This window comes from Dicentrarchus labrax, unplaced genomic scaffold (assembly GCF_905237075.1).
Source record: "Dicentrarchus labrax unplaced genomic scaffold, dlabrax2021, whole genome shotgun sequence".
Taxonomy (NCBI): domain Eukaryota; kingdom Metazoa; phylum Chordata; class Actinopteri; family Moronidae; genus Dicentrarchus; species Dicentrarchus labrax.
The window spans coordinates 13704580-13722465 of record NW_026136710.1 but is presented as its reverse complement, the minus strand read 5'-3'; the positions used below and the strand labels follow the sequence as shown (position 1 = coordinate 13722465).

The 17886-nt window shown below is 38.7% G+C and overlaps 1 protein-coding gene across 3 annotated transcripts in view; it reads left to right on the top strand.

Annotated features, from left to right (window-relative positions):
- strbp (spermatid perinuclear RNA binding protein) overlaps positions 1–17886 on the top strand; it is a 79742-nt gene that overhangs the window by 13481 nt on the left and 48375 nt on the right. For all 3 annotated transcript variants that reach the window (XM_051413493.1, XM_051413490.1, XM_051413492.1), the window contains exon 3: positions 13139–13244. The gene's annotated coding sequence lies outside the window, so the exon portion shown is untranslated. The remainder of the gene's footprint in view (positions 1–13138; positions 13245–17886) is intronic.

Sequence of the window (17886 nt, the reverse complement as noted above, 5' to 3'; positions counted from 1 at the left end):
TCTGTGTCTGTTTGCTGTCAGGTAAACACAGACACACAGGTCTGTATGTCAGTTGGTAGTTTCTGTAAACTGTGTAAAGATTTTAGGTATGCTAGCCTCTCATAAAAGGGCTTTATTGTTTTAATGCTTATGGACTTTAAGCTTTTCCGTTAGTGGATTCTGAACAATACACATTGTCAGAAAGTAGCAGTTCACTTTAAATCCACTAGTTGGTATGCAGGTGTTGAAATGAAAGGAAATAGATACATATGGACAAACACATGGTCTGTACTTGTGGGGCACAGCTTGCAATGATGCCAGCAGTTATGGGGTTGTGGTTGCAAAAAAAAATTACACAGAATTATCCTGAACACACTCTCATAACACTATATTTAATTGAAATATCACAAGTAAGAGATGTTTTTGGTTCCAGTAGACAAAATACAATTTAACAAAGAACATAGAAGGCTTACAGAAGTGTATATATATATATATATATATATATATTTGATAGAAAGCACTATATATATATATAGTGCTTTCTCTCAATGACCCTCAGTAGTTATTTGCTGACAAAGATCTGCTGTAGTAACACTGTAGTGAAGTGTCTCTTCAAACTGAAGGCCTCCACATGATATGGATAATATTATGTTTTATGTTCATTAGGATAGATTTACTCTTTAGGGGCCTGGGTTTAAAAGAGAGCAGTGTATCACCGCACCATTATGATATATTTCTCGTCTTTCATACAAATGTAAACTGCAGCACCCATGTCACCATCACATGTTCACTCCAGTAAAAAAGCACATGAAGCTATTCTTTTGCACTAACACATGTACAGTAGGTGGTTTAGATGCAAAAGCATGGAACCCTGGAGAACTGCTGCAGTGCATTACATATGCTGTAGTCAGCTCAGGCTATTTCTGTTGCCTCCAGTCAGCCAGCCAAGAGGCAGCCCTGCCCATTTCGGACCAGCCCTGCAGGTTAATCCATTGGGGGCCTTGTCTTCTTAATTATATTTCTGGACTCTCATTTTAAGTAAATTTAGCTCTACCCAGGCACTATGGATTCATTGCAGTTTGGCACATATAGTTAACAAGAAAGATAATGAATGAACAGAAACAAGGCAAGTAAAGGGAACAAAGAGAGAAAGGTTAGCTTAATTATTCTTCAGTAGATTGACCTTCACCGAGAATTTATTTACGCACTTCTTTTTCCCATTATCGCTTACCTTTGCCAAAAGAAATTGCATGTTCTATTTGAGTTCAAGAACATATTATACAGCAAACACAGGTGGGAAAGCTACTATATTAATTTGTCTCCTAGATGTATGACTTTAGCAAACATACATACAGCTAGTGCAGTATGTACAGGAGCCTGATAAATAGTCTGCAAAATAGTTAGTATGCTTACAGCATTCTTCATCAATAAAGATTTTAATTACTGCCCAGAATTGCTGACCAACGCACATTGTATGGTTTATGGGTTACTCTTATAGCTGCGGTGTTGGCTAAGGCAACAGTGAAAACCCAGAAATACAGCAGACAATGAAATGTTTGGTGCATGGGATTACGTTTCAGAGATTAAAATCTATGAGATAGGAACTACGGGAAAGCTGTACAGTGTCTTTCCAAATTAGAGTCCATCTGGAAATAGCCTGAATATTGAAAAGCATTTAAAATGGTTGGTTTTGTCCAGTTATGCAAACAAGTAGCGCTTTAGCTTTAACCCATAGTAGCTGCATAGGCATTGGACAGAAACAGGAGCTGTTCAGGGGCAGTGGGTAAGACGAAAAGAAGAAAAGTATTAGGAGCTGTTTTCAAAATGGTATTATGCTCATTTAGCTAAACTGTTTCCAGGTGTTATGCTATGCTACGCTACGCTACGCTATGCTGCGTTCTAATAGACAGGTGCACAGGCTGAGACTGAAGGAGCAATCCACTAATTTGATGGATGGGAATTGGATAAACTGTGAACTGAGAAAGTCCAAAAGGAAAGAGTGGAGACTAATGAAAAAATGCATGCCATGGAACGTTGTGCAGATCCACGTGTGACCAAAAGCCATAGAGAAAATAATTGTTTAACAACAACAATATTGCTATAAATTAGTTTGCAAATGAACCAATTAAAATCAAATGAAATTGTGTTTTTGGAGGCCCAGTAAATTGCCGGATAATGTTGTAAGAGCACAGTATCACATTAAGAAGTGAGTATTACATGGTGAGGAATTTGGGACTGATTTTGTGCCACTGATAAGACAAACTGCAATATGATGTCTCGAGTGAACGCACTCTTATTTTTCTTCACTTACAAGGTTATCAGTCGGTTTCACCATCATTATCATTAGTTCAAGATGTGTCACATTGCTTAACTGCTGCGTAATTAAATGCTGTATTAATACAGATTAGCTGGCAATGCATTACACACCAAATTTCATTCACCCACTTAGTGTGTTAGAAATGTGTATTTACAGTGAGAGGAAAGCGAGACAACGGGAGAGAACAGGAGACAGGGTAGGGTTAATTGCTAGAGGAGAACTCGGGAGCAGAATGTGAGGGAGGCTAGCAAGTGTATGTGATCAAGTCGAGACTGTGTTTATTAGCAGAGGAAGAAAAAGGATGAGAGTGTAAACAAAGGAGCTAGAGACAGAGGAAAGGGGGAGATGAAAAGATGCGGGAGGGTGGGATGGGGCGGGAAGACTATTAAAAGGATGGAGGGATAGATAGATAGATGAACAAATACGTGGAATGGATGTGCACAGAGACACTGACTTCTGCCTCACACTGATACCACAGACTGAATTGATGTGATACCCTCTCTCTCTCTCTCTCTTTCTCTCTCCCTCTTTCTCTCTGTGGGAATTCTCTGACCCAGTTAGCTCCTCCACCAGGCAGCAGCAGAGTTATTTTTACATATTAACAGGAGACAATACTTTGTCCTCTGCGCGTCCTCCCCTCATCCTTATGCTTCCTTCTGCTCTTCTCCCCCTCCATCTTTGCTGTTCCCAATCCTTTCCTCTCGTACCAGCCCGTGCTTCTTCCCTCCCTTTTTATATATTCGTCTCTACTGGCTTTGATCGTTTGTCCTGCTTTAGGGATTTAAAGGTTCATCAACTCCATGCTTTGTTTGGTACAACATACCGGCTTGATGGTTCAATACTATCACAATAAGTTCAGCAGAAACACAGACAAACAAAAGCAAATCATAAAATTAATTGATGACAGGTTTTTAAATATAATTAAGATTATAAATTTGGGGCTTGACTTTATTTGGGGTTGTCATACTTGCCACACTGTGGCTAATGCTCTGTCATAGCTAGAAAAATGCAAATACACATGCAGTATGATATAACATAACATATAAGAAGATATATCTGTCTTAACACAGGAGCTACTTTATATGATGAAATGGTTTTAAAACGCTTTCAGACCATTTTCGGTTCCCCCTGGACCTCACCTAACCCCTCAGCCCTGTAGAATCCCCACTGAACCTGGATTTTATTTCTTACATCACAAAATCTGTGTCTGAATTCTCATTCACTCATATAATCCCTATGTAATAAACACTTATGAATCATTGTTGTTTTGTGTCATCCCTGACAGGTGTAGAGTTGCACAACATTAAATTCTGCATTTATTATTTTTTTTGCATAATTTGAATTAGAATTAGAATAGAGTTATATGACAAATTGCATTGTGGGATTGTTAGCAGAAAGGTTGTTAGCTGAACTTTTTATTTGTTCCGTTGTAGGAATCGTTCAGGGAACTATGTAGTGCATAAATTTCACACTCCAGATTCAGACACTCGAACAAAATGGAGGAGCGTAAATCATCGTTATAGTAAATAAGGATTTCAGACACAGCTAAAGTGAGTCCTGTCCATAGGTTATGTAGGTAATGTTTACATTACGTAAGAATCCTCTCAGATAAAGGGTGATCAGTTTAATCAGTGCAAAGTGTGAAATTGCCAAAAAAGAACAGTTGTATATTAGAGGACACGTCGATAGCTCTGTATTACAAGAGACATATTGAGATATTGCCTATGATGTATCACAAGAGAATACAGTAAATTGCTGTATTGATTATTATCAGTTCTACATCAGAGAGGGAAGATGGACAGTAAATTCTACAGAAATATTGTTCGATTTAAAGAATTATAATAAAAAGACGTCAGCTTCATTCATTCTGTCTGCATCATTTTCCTTTTATTGAATCTTTCTTAAATGGCCAAAACCTCATCCTTCACCTTCCACTTTAGTCTCCTCTCACCTCCTCCTCTCCTCTCCTCTCCTCTCCTCTCCTCTCCTCTCCTCTCCTCTCCTCTCCTCTCCTCTCTCCAGAGAGTAAAGGGACAGAGAGTGGTTGCAGGTGTAGACAGGTCATCTATTTGCCTCCTAATGATGATGGATGGCAAGACTGCAGAGAGCGAGAACAGAGAGAAAAGTGGAGCGATGCAGGGAGATAAAGAAATAGCAGTGTAAGAAGACTGTGTTTATATTTGTCTACTGGCAGGCAGATGGTGGGAGTTTTAGTGATATGTTGATCCTCAAGTGTTATCATTCTTGTCATCTACCTGATAGCAAACAAACACACACACACACACACCTGTGTTGTGTGCTTGCAAGGTGACATCTGGTGTAGTGCATAGAGAAGCGCACTTCTGAAGACACCCATACCCCTTTAGCATGCGCGCACACGTGCAGAGTTCCATCTCTGTCACTCCTGACTTTTCTGTCCTGTTTACAGAAGTATGAGAAGGTGCTGGCAATCTCTTGGGGTGTTCTTACACTCTCTATCCTTCTCTCTCTTACACACACACACACACACACACACACACACTAATTTTCTCACCATCTCCACTGACAGCTTCACAAACAGTGCTGTACTCTGTTGTTGTATTTTAGTGGCATAATGAGTTTTCTAAAAATCTTCCGGTCTTTTCTTTTCTTATCATCTCCCGGTACAGATTGACAGTGTTTGTTTGGTAAACAGTAAATCACTGTATCTCAACAGATTGGCATATTGTCTTATCATAAGGGGAATCGCCAATGCATGACAAACACACACTCCAAGAGATAGAGGCTATTGACTAACAAGTACATCCAAGGCTTAACCACACATTTATAATACTGTATGTGATAAAATGATAAATATTATGTATTATTAGCAGCAGGACTACAATGACTGTTGTTATTATCACTGTCCATAAAGCATTAGAAAAAAATTAAATAAAACATGCCCATCACAGTCTCTCAGAGCTCAAGCTGAAGTCTTCAAATTCCTTGTTTAGTCTGACAAAAGTACTAAAACCTGAGGATATAAAGCAGAGTAAAGCAACAAATCTTCAAGTTTAAGAAGCTCATACCTAAGTGTGTTTCAGTCAAAACATTTTAACCTACTATATTTAAGGAAAGCTGCATTTAGACAACATTTTACTTTAATAAATAAGAAATAAATATATCTCCACTCAAGAAAGTATAATTTTATATTTATATGTGTACTGAAAAGTCCCAAAAGTGACAGTAAGTTATAACAGATTATGTTTGGGGTTTTTACTTCATCTGTCTAAATTGTTGGTCATTCATTTTCTGTTGATCCACTAATCAATTACTCCACTATTCATTTCAGCACTAATTAAGACTATGCTAATGTTCTTTTGTCTAAGAAATTATTAATTTACCTCCTAATCTGATCAAACCAACTGTACTGTAGCAGCTGATACCGAATAATGTATTTTTGATATATGTACAGTCCATATTCCCCCACAAGAGAAGCCAGGTTGTAGCTCTTTAGACATTGTGTTGGTGCTCAATGGGAAGACACGTGTGGGGTCACAAGCAATCGCATCCACCACACTACAGTTATCTTTTCACAAACCTCCCTTCTCTCGGCGCACCTCACCTCTCTGCTATCTCACACCTTCCTGTCTCAGACGTCCAATAGGAGTGTGACTGTAAGGTTGACAGATAGTAAGTGTTAAGACACCATCTGATGGGGTTACACACACATGCACACACATGCACACACACACAGAAACACACAGACACAGTGGTAAAGTCTCACCCTTCCCAAAGTACAGACAAGGAGGCAGGCTGTAGCTATGGCAACCTAGAGAGAAGGGAAATGATTGGGCAAGGCTTTGGGTTTGTTAAGAGCTACTGTACGAAGCCTAGGGCGAGACTTAGTCACTCTCTCTCAATTGGTGTATGTATATACTCGTGTGTGTTGATACAAGAGTGGGTGAGAGAAGCACAAGGAGTCAAAACTTCCTTTTCTTATTCCTCTTCCTGTCTGTCTGCCTTTTTCCTGTCCTGTTTGAGCGCTCTGTCAGTTGTCAGGCTGATTTGATAGATCTGGGTGAGCACAGCATTAACTCGCTGCAGCACGGTCTATAAACCTGGAAAGTACTGCGAATTGCATTCGTTGGTTGCATACACTTGCATGCCTAATTGAATGAAATGAAACACTTCACAAGGGAGATACAAAGCAGCCGCAGGGTAGATGTGACATCAAATAGACCATATAAGCCCAATGTTTCACTAAAAGACAGGCATATGTTCACCTTTTGTCTTTAGAGGAGAACTCCCACTTTTATTACACTCGTGTCCCGTCTCTGGCAGATAGATTTGTGCTTTGTTGTAGATTTAATGAAACAATAATATAACAATAAACAAACAATATATCTTCCCATGGAAGTGTTCAGACTGATCTACCAGGAAAATTCATTGTACAAATCTAGATTTTAAAGAACTTTTATCAAGCTCAATTTAGCCATCTGTGGCTAACCTTGATGCAAAGTTAACACTTGCTACAGCTGCTGGTCTTGACAATACAGCTAGAGTCCTAGAAATTCTGCAATACTGTGTTGAGGCAATAATAATCCTCAGGTAATAATAATCAGTCCCTAAGTTGGAACCAGTAAATGTTTGGCATTTTTCCTAGAAAATTACTGACACAGTTAACTGATCAAAACAAAATAGTTGTTGATTAATTTTCTGTCGATCAAGTAATCAGTGAATTGATTAATTGTTAGTTAAACACTATACTTAGAATAACAGTTTTGCGACATAAAAAGACTTACGTAAGACTTCTTTTAATTTCCACAGATACACAACAACCTGTCAGCTATCGTAACAATAAAATAATGATACAATATTTTTCTGCATCACATTGCCCTGCTTTTATGCTGTCAACCAAAATGTTCCTGTAACATCACAACATAAAGTGCACATTTTCAAAATAGAACACAGCCAAATATGTTTTTTATGTTTTTACCTTGGTGTGTCAGCTTTTATTTGCCAGGATGTCTAAGTTTTGCCTTGTACGCTGCATTAGTGTCAAAGGCACTTTACACTGTCTATATGGTCCTATGTGTATATGTGTTCTGTTGCAGAATGGCTTAGTGTTAAACATTTAAGCCTCTGTTCAGCACCTAACATAGACTAATTTGTGAGTAATGATTTTAGGGACCTACGCCTAGACACACAAGTGTGCCCACAAACCCGCACCAATTGCTGCAGCTGTATGGATAACATAGAGGGGGTCTTTAGTGATGTTTGAAACAGAGGTGTCTTTGTAGATGTCAGATCACAACCAAAGACTAGGGCTGGCTGTGCGCGTGTGTGCAGAGTTTGTGCATGAATCGATGTGTGAATCAGTGTGTAGTCCAGAACAACATTTGCGTTCAGCCCCAATTCAGTGTCGCACCAAACTTTGCTTAAATAAATTGAATAACTAACAGAATTTAGATGGCTGTCCATATACCTTAAGGAACCTTTTTGCAAAGCAAAAAGTTGCTGCACCAGGATGTTGCTGAGTTCTGATGCCTTTTTTCTTTTTTGCAGAACAAAGGGGAGAGGAGCCCTTTGATCAATAGTGAAAAGATACAGTGCTGAAAAAGCATTACATTGTCTTCCTTTCTAAATTAAAATCGTTCCTTTTCTAATTGGGCTTTGGGCCTTCAGAGAATTTGGGCATAAAACATACAAGTGTGTGTGTGTGTGTGTGTGTGTGTGTGTGTGTGTGTGTGTGTGTGTGTGTGTGTGTGTGTGTGTGTGTGTGTGTGTGTGTGTGTGTGTGTGTGTGTGTGTGTGTGTGTGTGTGTGTGTGTGTGTGTGTGTGTGTGAACAGTGGTAGCATTCATTAAAAAAAATCTCTATAATGTTTCTTGAATCAACCTATAGTATTGCCAAATACTGTTAATAATGTTTTAGGCATAAACAGATATGTGCTTTATTCTCAAACTCAATCTTGTTTATTCAATTGGTCACTAGATAATTTCTTTTGCAAGAGAGAGGTATTTGATTTCCCTTACTCTTGCTCCTGGGAATAAAGAAATGCAGTCAGGAGTAAATTGCTCTGCAATGGCTACATCTGTATAAGCTTAAATTGCTTTTATTGTTGAGTGGAAGGAGGCAGAGTAAAGCTTCCTGACCCACAAGAATGAGGAACAACAGGCTGAACCATGAAACTCGTGTACATCTTCACTTCCTTACACAGCTTCCTCCCACGTTCCGTCTCCCAACCTCACACTCCACCTCTGTCACAGTGCATTAGGCTTGTATATTCATCTCTCACCCTCTGCCATGTTTTCTTTCATGCTGTAAACTGTTGTGGCTCTGGAAGGGATGCAAACATATATTTTATAAAAAAAAAAACAGGTCTTTCTATCTCTTTTTCATACTGTTTTCACCTGGCAACCTCACCCACACTCCATCCAGCCGCAACCCATCTCACCCTTCACCCTCTAGTTGTTTCCTGATTGGAATTTTAAAGCCAAGGCTAAGTCAGTGTAGATCTATGGGCCAGCCTGCCATATATACTGACCAATTCCAGGGCTTCAACAACTTGTGTGTGTGTGTCTGTGCATGTGTGTGCCATGCATATTTGTGTGTGTGCTAGTAGTACACAGGTGTGCATTTGTGGGTTAAGCGAGGGCTTTGTTCCTCTTAGGCAAGTGGGTCTCTATGTACTGCAATATTTCTGTGCAGCATTTGTGGTTGCACGCCTGTGTATGTTTTATATCTGTCTGGTTACGGCACATCAGGCTAGAAAATACACAGACACACACACATGAATATACATACTTGCACTGGTCTCTGAATTAATTTAGAAAATTGTCCTTTATATTCTTAGATGCATACAAATTGGAAGCGTGTATGCAAGTGCATCACTGTAATGAAAATGATTTATAATGAAGATTATCTGGATTAGGATTACATGTAATATTTTTAAATTGAGAATGAGGTTAGGGATACTCTCTCACATCATAATTACTATTAGAGTGCATGAATATTAAAAAGGGATTGTCATTTTGATTTTATTTCAGAAATTAAATAGCAAAACAAATGTAGAAGTAAATGAAATTTCTATTATATTTTTATGAAAGCACACTGGTGTTTCACAGTGAGAGCAACTAATGTGCTTCTCATGATATGTCAATCTCACTGAGGCTCAAGGAAAATCTAAATGGCAACATTTACACTGATTGCAATATTAATACAATGCTTCAGAAAGTATTAAAGAAGTAGCATTTCTTGATGACACAAAATAAAATCAACAGTGTCACCTTATTGCATTGTAATTTAACAGAAGATAACATCTAGATAACCAACACACTGTACTGTATGGATAGATAGATAGATAGATAGATAGATAGATAGATAGATAGATAGATAGATAGATAGATAGATAGATAGATAGATAGATAGATAGATAGATAGAGATCTACTGAGAAAACTTGAGGTAGGAGAGGTTCACTTGTTATGATGTTTAAAAAACAACAAATCTATGCAGCACAACGTAATTGAAGCAAAATTGGTAGCACTGGTTATTTTAACAGCATGGAAATCTTTTAAAAGCTAAATTGGGCATAAAGTGGACAAGAAGGACAGCACAATTTACTTTTTCCGTTTTTATGTTAATGCATATTTTAAATGGCTATCATTGTAGAGCACCAGTTGCAGTAGTGTTACAGTATGCCCATAAGTTTTCAGTTCTTTTGTTTTAAGAAGATTTGAAAACATTAAGTGATCTAGAAGTTCCTGTTTGCTTTAAACATCCACCACTCTTTTGTGTTTGCAGTTGATTGTGCAGTGAAGTGGAAATGAATAGCTTAATGGCTGCAGGGTGACTCAGAGTTTATTCAAAGAGCTAGATAGTGAGTACTCTGCCTGTTTTCATCATCAGGCAGGGGGTCTCATGCAGCATATGGAGCAGCAAGCCCAACCCTGACCTTGGTAAATGTACAGCTGGACAGACTGGTCATTTTAGTGTGTTTAATGGGGGGAATGTTTCCATGTTTTTGGTGTGTACCTTTTATATGTTTGCAAATGTGTGGTTTTGGTAACAGTTTGCCGAGCTTCTCTGATTAGAAATGACTATCAGTGACACTGGCAATCTGTCACTAACAAGCTTAATTTCTCACAGGTTGTGTTTTATGCACTGAGTCAGGTTCTTATACCACCTCTGTAGCATAAAATGATGTCTTTGTTTATGCTTCATTGCACCGTTGCTTCTCAGTTTGACACCTAGCTTCTTATTTCTCACCATCAGTAATGGTTTCCAAATGAGATGTGAAGGATAGGCAAATTAAATAATGCTGTCGGCTGTAGGTTTATTTTTCTTTCTCATGAGCACTCTATTGAGAACGCATGTCGGTCACTGGAGACCGTTATCTGACAGTATGTCTCCATTAACCCCTGTAGACTCTGCTACAGAGAGAAGAAATACATATCCATAACATGATGTTTTTTTATACTGTCCATCTTTAAACTGATTCACCATGCCTGTTAGAGGTGTGAAAATGGATTTAAAGGGCCTAATCTAAATGCCATATTTTTGCCTAACACATATGCCAAATTTTCTGTGAAAAATAACTAGATAGAGACTATTTGTAGATATTATATTAACATCTGTGAATTCAGTGTGGTTTTATACAGTGGTTTTGTGTGCGGTCAGTTTCATATGTCAATTCCGTATTGAATATGATGCACATTTTGTAATATTTGTTTGTATCAAACTACACTTACTAAAACTGACTAACATGTTTAAATGATGATCAATCTTATCCTTGAAAAATGGATTTTGCACTTGCTGTCTGTCTGTGCTCTTTTTAATTTGCTTGTAATGATGTACTTTTTGCTGTGTATGGTTTTTGGTAGTTTGTCTGACTAAAGGACTCAAGGTCCTATTTAACATCTTGCTTAGCTTTCCAAGGACCCATATTTGTTTACTGTACCAGTCATAGATTTAAGTCACTGTCCAAGATATAAAATGCAGAATAGTGTATTCTTGTTTATTGTATGAGCTTTCATCAAAACACAAGATAAACGTCAGCACTCTCTGCAACTCTCAACAAACTCAATTTTGTATGCCCCACCCACCCACCCCCATCACATCTTGTGTGCCAGTTATCCTACTCTCCAAAGTGTTACAAATAAAAGATTAAAACACAGTATTTTGCCATGTTTTACACAGCTCACACCAAGTTCCACAGGAAAATTGGATGTGTGTGTACCATACACTGTGTGCATAAGTCTGAAGTGTGTGTTTGCACATATGCGTGCATGTCGGAGTCGTGAATAGAATCAGAATGCGACTGGGAACCAGTTTGTCCTGCAGAACCATGACATTATCATGACACCATTTACATTACACCAACCAACACCCACCTCAGTTATGCTCTATTATCCAAGGTGTGACCACTTCTTCAAACCACACAAAGTAAATACTGCAGATTTGTTCTGCTTTGATTTTCTTGGCCGTGTGACTGCAGCGTCTCATATTTGTAGGAGGGTGCACCGCTGTTTGTTGAATCCAGTTTGTCAGGATCATCACTGTCAGACTTCGCTATGTGGGGAGGGACGTGTAATTACATAGTATCTGACAGGGTTGTGTTTTATGCATTGTAATACACTGTACCATACGTGGTCTGTTTGGATAATTGTGGTTTCACTGAGTTTTTCATAAATACTGAAGCAAAGTAGATATCTCTATAACTCCCGGTAGTCAAGCTATTAGGGTTGTTCTTATCGATTTACAATAGTACAAATTAAACCCAACAAGATTATTTAATGACTCTAACTGGTTCATCAATTAATCGTGCCTAAAGATGTTTCAGCTAATACAAGAAAGGACACAGTGGTCTATATACAAACCACAACCTAATTATACTAATGTTAAGAAAGTGACATTTAAAAATTAATAAAGCATTCTCTCACAGGGCAGTTTCCTCTCTCTATCTAAATTCGATGCTGCATGTTTTTTGGGGGGTTTTTGCCACAAAGAATCTAAACGCAAAACTTACGTTGAGCCATGAGTCATGCATTCATTTTATAATGTTGTGTATACAAACCCCACAAATGGTAATTAGGTAAAGGTTTCAATTGAGAGTAGCAGGAAATCTAAATATTTAAACAACTTTTCTGTTGATAAATGAGGCTATATGAGCTAGTTTCAAGGTGAAAACTACAGGTGCTGCGGTGTAGTTGTACATCAGACTTCCATAGCAATGAAAGGAAGTAAGCAACTTTACTGTGTCGTTCCAGAAATATAATAGAAGAATGGGTCAGCAGTGCATTATAGAACTGGTTTTGCTTGTATATATTTATATAGCGACCCATGCAAATGGGAAGGGAGGGCCCACTTCCTCTGCAGGGCAGAGTCTCAATTTTCTAGTCAGTGAGTGTTTGTACGCTTTTGTGTCTTCCACAAATAGTCTTGACTTTACTCCAGATTCTCTCCTTTCTTACAGTGTCATCTTTTACACTTCTCTTTTATCCATGCTTTTTTATTTTTCTTGGCTCTAGTTCCCTGTGCCTGTCCTCTCTGCCCTCACTGGTTCTCTAGTTCCCTTTCTGCTGATGTTTGCACGAAGGAGCGGAGAAAAAATATACTGTAACAATGAGGGTCTGCTGTGCACATAAGGGAATCAGTCATACTTGAATGCAAAATAATTACTCCTATTGCACAGAGATTAAAGATGCACTTGCCAGAGTGCCTAATGGAGGTTTTAGTCATTCAAGCACTCACTGTATGTTCAGCTCTCTCTTTCCCCTCTCACTCTGGCCTTAAAAAACTGTTTTCTTAGTCAAGCTGAAAATGATCCTTAAGTGCTGTCGTACTGATGTTAACTGACCTCTGAACTTTTATCTTCTCAGGTACTGAACCCTGCCTGCTCTGACACTGTGACTCCAGACAGACATAGTGGCTGACAGACACTGAAAAAGAAGTGGGCAGATCAACAGATAGGGAGGACAGAGGGAGGTGAGTGAAATGAATAACGGAATCCTTCCTTATCTCCGTCTAAATATCTCTGTATAGTATCTTGCGCTCTGTCTGCGCTCTGAACATGAAGGTCTGCTGAAGGATTGGTGGCTTATTGTTTACAGAGTGGCAAAATCAGACAGAAAACAAGAGAAGCCCTGTAGCAGAGATGGCTTGGTTTACCACCCCTGCTGAGCCCAAGACTGTGGGTTTGTCTGTGTGTGTGTGTGTGTGTGTGTGTGTGTGTGTGTGTGTGTGTGTGTGTGTGTGTGTGTGTGTGTTTTGTGTTATTTGTTTTGTGTTTGTGTGTGTGTTTGTGTGTTTTTTTTTATGTGTGTGTGTGTGTGTGTGTGTGTGTGTGTGTGTGTGTGTTTGTTCATGTGCATTTCCCATATCCAGTCTGAGTTCATGTGGAATTCTGTACTTTGTGCTAAATTTTCCCAAGAAAACCATCAAGCCAGAGATATTTTTTGTTGAGAGTTACAGATGTCAGAGGAGTCAGATGTTTAGAGCCATTTTCAGACATATGTGTAGCAAGTGTATGTCTACTGAGAAAAAAAAGAGAATACCAATACACATCTGTCTTTTTTCCTATATGTTAACAGCACACCATCAATGTTCAAATGTTGGCAGAAAAGCTTTTTGTGTCAAAAAAATCACGTTTGATCTTTCATGTTATATACAGTGAACAGAAAAGTTGCCACAATATGACATAATTTTACATTTGATGTCTCAAACTATGGAAGAATAATTAGAAGTTGTGAAGAGTTTCACATTTTCACTAAGAATCAACTCATCAATCTTGATCAGCAAGCCATGTGCATTTTGCTTGAATGAATGGGACATTAAAATCTATTGTGAACAACAAATTACTTTGTTCAGAGATTTTAACTTATTGTTTTGAAAGAAATAATTCTCATTCAAGAAATTAGCCAAAGCAGGGCACCCTGGTAGCTCACTTGGTAGAGCTGGCACCATGTGTACCAAGGCTGAGACACTTTGCTGCATGTCACCCCCTCTCTCTCACCCCTTCCCTGTCTATTTTGAGCTGTCCTATCAATAAAAGCAAAAATATATTTGAAAAAAAAGAAATAATTGAGCCAAAGCCAATGAGAAACACTGTACACGCTGAGGATGCTTTTAGGTTAGACACATTTGTTTGATCACAGTTGGTTAGGGGATGTGGTCCGAGTGGCTGCAGAGTTCACTCACTGCTTTGGTAAACTGCCTACTTATGTATGTAAAGTAGCTTTTATGCAATTCACCCTGTGGCCTTACCCACTATCATCTCTGTGGGAGTGTTTTGGGGTCTGCGTGTGTGTGTTTATGTGTAAATAATTGATTGCTGTAGAGGTTTTAGTGGATCGCTGGTGAGACTGAACCAGGCAGAAAATGCTGCTCCACTGCTCTGCTCCACCGTGTGCATAACTTAACTATAACATGTCCGCTGCTGCTTGCCGCTCAGTGGGCTCTCTGTGTTGTCTGAGGTGGCTTGTTGGTGTTAAGTCAGTTTGGTTTCTATTAGTGCTGCAGAAAGGATTAGTCGATGAATCACAGAATCACAGAAAATCCATACAAACATTAATTGACAACAACTTTGATGAGATATTAGTATAATTGCTGCTTCTCTCTGTTCTATATCACTATAAATTGAAGATGTCACTTTGAAGTCTGGTAAACTGTGATATGCATTTTTCACAATTTCTAAACAGATTTTAGAGGAAAATTGATTAAATTAATCGAATTGATAGTGACATGGTTTGTATTGTGTTCAACAGGTTCAGGGTAATAACCTGGTTACCTCGCATACTGTATATTGTTGTGTTTTACCAACAACTGCCCCCCTGCTTTCCATCTCCCCTCTCTTTTTTCACACTTTTCTCATCTGCTGCCTCCTCCACTCTCATTTCTTTCTGTTTTCTTTCCCTATTTCTTTATCTTGCTCAGCCTCCCATCACTAAACATCTTTATTTCTTTCTGCCTCCTTCTTGCTCCTCGTGCCTGTGTGTCATTCCTTCTCTCTTTTCTTGCCCCTTAGCCGCAGTGTCCTTGAGAAAGCAGTGACTTTGCCGGTGAGCGCAGCAGAGCGCATCACTCTCTCTCTCTTTTGCTCACATGCTCTCTCACTGACACTCACTCAACCCCCCCAAATGCAAACACACACACACACACACACACACACACACACACACACACACACACACACACACACACACATTTAGTTGGTCCATAGTAACACTGTCAAGCAGAACCAGTCCTTACAAGTCTCTTCCCTTTAGTCTCCATAAATAATTCATCACCAGTAACATTGGCTGTACTTTATGCAAATATTGACAAACATATTGCAGAGAAATTTTGAGACAGTCGTTTTGAGCACAATTTCTGCCCACATTCATGAAACATATATAAATCGTCAGCAAACTGCTGATACAAGCAAAAATATCTCAAAGTCATGGCACAATATAATCGGTTGTTTTCAAAGCATCTGAAAGAGAGTTATGTGATAGATAGTTTGCTTGATTAATGCTTGTGGCTGCTGATCAATCAGACCCCACGATGACATGCTGTGTAAAATAAAAGACGGCACTGTGTCCATTAGAGGAGCTAGATGTAAGAATCGTCCACCGCCCTCAAATTCATATTCCAAACCTATTGGAGGCGGCATATCACCAGAAAGTTTGGACGTCCACATCATCATCACCACAGCATCGCTATTTCTTCATCCTCTCATGTTGGAGTGAGGGCAGAATGGATGCTACAGTGACTCACTATCGCCTCTTGAGGTACATAGTGGTATTACGAGATAGGATGGGCCAGGGCTAGCTGGTTAGCAGGCTAACCTCAGAAGATATCTCTACAACATAATTCATAGATGTTTTTGAAATAGTATCAAAGCTGTTATTTCTTCACATTCTGTTGATAATTTTAGTACTTACTTATTTTGCAGTGTTTTAAGCTAACATTCGTACATATAGCTCATTTAAAAAGACAAACTACAAATCAGGGTTTCGGTTAAACTCGCTTAAATTCTGAGACATTTAAGAAAACTGGAATTAATGCAAAGTGCAATTACTTTTCCTCAAGGTTTGTTACCGAATTCAGACAAATTGCCCTCAGGTGATACTGTACTTAGCCTGCCAGCAAGGAAACATGATCTCTATGTGCCCTGCTTCTCATTAAAGGTGCCCTCCACTAATCTTGGTTCATGAAGGCCCATTGTCACAGTTTTCCGTAGCTTTTGAAATATAGATGGAGTCTGATTGTCTGGTTGTAAGATGAGATGTTATAGTCTCTTGATGCTGTTTGTTCTCATTGGTCTCTGTTTTCCATTAGAGTCCATAGAGTGCGTATTGGGTCACTGCTTTTTCCTGCCGCCTTACGTGTTTTCTGTTGGAGATCAAGTGTCTTGTGGTTACCAAGCTGCACTTCTGTACATGGCAGATGTGTTTTTGTTATTGCATCCTGAATGGTTAGCACATATGGCAGTCAGGTTGAAATTAAACATACACTGATAAATTATAATGTACAATACTTTGCAATCATTTCTATTCTAGTCTTATTTTTTTTTTAATTTAAGTACTGTTTAATTTTCTATCTACATTACATCTACATCTATCTACACTTCATGGCAGCATTTCAGTGCAGCCATGTTATTTCTCTCTCTGACTGTCTCTCTGTGCGTATCTCTCTCACTCTTCCTTATGTTTGTCCCACGTTCAGCTGAAAATGCTTCCGTAGCCATGGCGACCAATCCCAAGGGGAAAAGTTGAGGCTTTTCTCACTCGTCTTCTCCTCCTTTGTCTCAAGCTTTGTTGCAATCTAATGTTTTCCTTGCACACAAACACAGCCGCATAAACACTAGCATGCCAGAATCTAAAAGCGGAGGAGATGGAGTTTGTGAGTCACAATGTTCTGGTTTAAGTTTAATTAAGCGCTGATGTAAAATAAGTGACCTAATTGCTGAGAAACACTAAACCTGGGGACAGAGTTGGTGATTTTTCTTTTTGTCTGTTTTCTACAGTTTTCTTGCTTGTTAGTGGCCATGAGTGTTACAATTGAACCTTGGAAAAACACACACAAAAGAGGAGGGAGGCTATTGAAAAAGAAGGAAGATGAAGAGAGGAGGCAGAGTAATTTCATAAAAAGCTTGTGCTTGAAAAAGTACTGATAAACAGAGTGAGCTGTCAGATGTCAGCTGCAGAAGGGTGTTATCACACATATGTGTATGTAGCATGTGGGTCACTATGAGGTGTTTGTATGTTTCTGGGCGTGTGTGCTTTCTATAATATGCGTAATCACATATTTTTTTATAACTGATCCTTATTGATTCGCAGCTTAGCGCGTAAAAATGTGTTTTTGAGCTATTTGATTTGTTTATTGAAAAAAAATTAATGAATATATTTCAAATGTAGGAATCTCAGCTTTAAAATAATTGGAATTAGTCTTTAATCTGTAAATTAATTAATTAAATGTGTTGCCTCAGTCAAGACACAGTCATTCATAATAAGTAGTTATTAATTATTGAGGAGTCCTGTTTCTGTGGCTAGGTAAAGTTTGTTGAATGAATCATTTCAGCCATGGCTTCCCAAGCTCTTCTCGTCTCCCTTCACTTCTCTTCATCCCTCCTTTCTATTCTTACCCT